Here is a 3,252-nt window from a genome sequence, read left to right on the forward strand (position 1 = left end):
TACTTCTTTGGGAAAAAAAAAAAAAAAAGTAACCCCAGACCAGACCATGCCTACATTTTCATGAAGTTTACTTACAAATATGAAGTTTTAATTGCATTTGTCTCCACTTGCTTTATGTCAGTTTCCATATAAAGTTTCAGAGTATTTCTAAACTTTGGGGAAGTGCTGAACTAGATCCAAACCTTGGCTACTCTGGGATTTAAAACGTAACTGGAATGTGTATGTTTGTCCTATAGTATGGAAAGGGTTCAACATCATGATTTAAGTATACATGCCTCTTGAATTTATTACCCAGCAAAAACCTTCCTTTAAGCCTACCCAAGATTGCCAGCTTCCAGCCAATTTACCAGCAGGGTTTTTTATTTATATTGTCCATAAATCAATGTTTTCTGCCAGCAGCTCTGCAACAAGCACTGCTCTATTTTCTGTTGCATATACCTGGGAAACACAAATATGAAATTACAGGAAGATAATAACTGGAGAATGAAGCACTAGATGCCTTTCCCAGCACTGCTAGCTGGGCATGTCACTTGCCATGGTAATGGGTCAGAGACAGAGTGGTGGAACTATCTGGGGTTCAGCTAGATGCAACCAGTGTGAACTCTGAAAGTACAGATCTCACCAGCATTTCATCTGATTTCAGGCAACTTTGTAGACAATTAGTCTCGGAGTGAACCGGCTTGGCCAATGTTGATTTACTGTCTGCCAAAGGTATTTTTCTTCACATGGATTTGATCCCATTGGGCTTTTTTTTTTCCTTTTGGTGTTGCTTTTATGTTTGGGGGGGGGTGTTTAATGAGAAGATATTTTATAAATATGGAAAGAAGCAGAAGACTCTTGTTCCCTTCTCTGCTTTCTACTTACCTTTCTTTATTGAACTTTTTTCTCCTATCCAGGCTTTTTCCTTATTTCTTCTGACCCCGCATAATAGTTATTAACTAGATTTTTGATTTTAAATAAAGTACTTATTTAAGAAGAAAAAGAAGTAGGAAAAGAAATCTTTGATTTACTGTCCAAGCCACTATCATCTCCCTTATCTGTCTTCAGATAGATTGTTCATTTCACCCAATCAAATTACAAAAGTCGCATTTGATTCCCTCTGTTCCAGCTGAGTTGTACTTAGCACATAGACTTGAGAAAAAATATTGTTTCCAAGTTATTACTGCTGCTTCTGATCATCTGAGCACAGCTTGGGGCCTGCCTGCCTATGACATAAATTAAAATAGTCTGAAGATCTGTGTGCAGCTGACAGTAGTAACCTTAAGTAACTTCCTCCACTGTTGTTGCAAAGGAGAGACAGCCTCCTTGATCAGCTTTGTGTTGACTAAAGAGTCACCTTACTTCAAAGGCGAGCCACCAACTTTAAGATTCTAGTAAATCACTGGAGCAGTTGAAAGGAGGTGTATGAAAAATCATGCTTGCAGTTTCTCTCAAGCTGTACTTTCTACAATTATTGCTACACATACATGCTACTCAATATATGTATCTGAATCACAGTTTCATGGAGGAAAACCTTACTAGTTTGCTAGTAAGGTCTAGATTGGTTGATCTAGATTCATGGTTTATAGTATTCTCACAGCATATGTCATACACTATATGACTGATACTCAACTACAAAAGCTAGAATTTTTTCTGCGTAGGTACATTTATTTTCTGTGAAGCAGACAAATCCTCTTTCTCCCATTTTACTCGATTAAACTGAGATGTCTGGGCACAGAAATCAGAAAAGAAAAAGCATCAGAAGACCTAAGAGTATATACAGTTTTGGCATAAGGCAACATTTCTTCCTGAGAACAAGGAACTGTTGTTCCTGACCCAATGCTGGAGCCCTAGCTTCTTATCTGCTGTGTCTTCTAAACTTGGTTCTATTAGCATCTTTTTTTAACCTTTGATTAGTTTCCCCTAGCTGGGAAACTGAAGAAATACAAAGACAGACTGGATAGTCAAATGTATACTTATAATGCGTAATCCTAAGCATTTAATCTACATATGTAAGGTTATATTTCACCTGTCCTTAGGCAAGGTGGTAGTTTTTGTGAGACCCTCTCTTTTTCTGATAGACGCTGACAAAAGAAGTGTATCTTGTTGTTCATGGGAACTCTGAGAGGTAAGGAATCATAAAATGAATCTAGCAAAATAATAGTGTCATGTTCATTATTGCAAGAGTCAAAGTACAGGATCAAAGGCTCAGGAAAAAACAAAGTTTGACAAAAAAGGATCAGTTGGGAGTAAGGGTCACAGCCAAACAGGAACAAAAGAATAAAGAGCAGAAGAAAACATCTGCAAGCCTTGCTTGTGGGGAGGGAGAAGGAAGTAGGAAGAGGGAGGAACCTTTCCACATACTTGCCCTCAGAGGTTTGCATACATTTGTGTACTCCACATTGTTTGAACCTGATTTATAAAATAGTTGCATTTCAGAGATAATGAACATCACAGATGACCTCTCCAGAGGGGTTTCCCTTCCCCTTTAGGGATAGGGGGAAGAGAACTTTCTCACCACAGGAGAACATAAAGACTTCTAGGGGCTTTAACCACCTAACTCCCATAACTTTTGTGAGAGATGTTATATATGTGCAGACCTGTGCATGTAATTTTTTAAAAATATAGTCTCCTTATTTCCTTCCTTGCTTCTCATCTCAATCATCACATGTGGCTCTGCAAAACAGAGGGGGCAGCACTACAAAAGAAAGATGAGAGGGGCAGATTCCTGTGGGGTGAGCAGAACCAGACTTGCTCTGACTCCTGGCAGAGACTGAGAGTAATGAGCCCGAACCTGGGCAATGACCAAGCACTCAGAGACAGCTTTGGATTCACCTTAAATTCCTCCTTACTGCCCATAATCATTTTGGGATGGGCTGCAGTAAGCCACTGCAAACCTAGGAAGGCTTTCATTTATACCGGTAGTCATTTTTGCTATCACCTTTCACTCCTGTGCCTTAAAGCCAGAAAGATATATGTACCTTCTGCCTAGTGAGCCAGCGGGGAGGCTTTAATAAAACCATTACTTTCACAATGTGTTCACAAAAACTAACTTCAGATAGGCAAGGCCAGCTTTCCTAGGCTTCCTCTACAGCCAATGAGGTAAAAAATATTGTTTAGGAGTTTCCTTTAGTATCTGTGGAGACTATCACTTTCCATTAATATGGAAGTTTCCTGAGCAGAAATATTCTTTTATACCACTATAGAATATTACTGCTTCCTTATCTTGTCACACTTATTTCCTGCAGAAGAGGTTAGCAGCAGTAGTTTGGT

Source organism: Aquila chrysaetos, chromosome 26 (assembly GCF_900496995.4).
Source record: "Aquila chrysaetos chrysaetos chromosome 26, bAquChr1.4, whole genome shotgun sequence".
NCBI lineage: Eukaryota > Metazoa > Chordata > Aves > Accipitriformes > Accipitridae > Aquila > Aquila chrysaetos.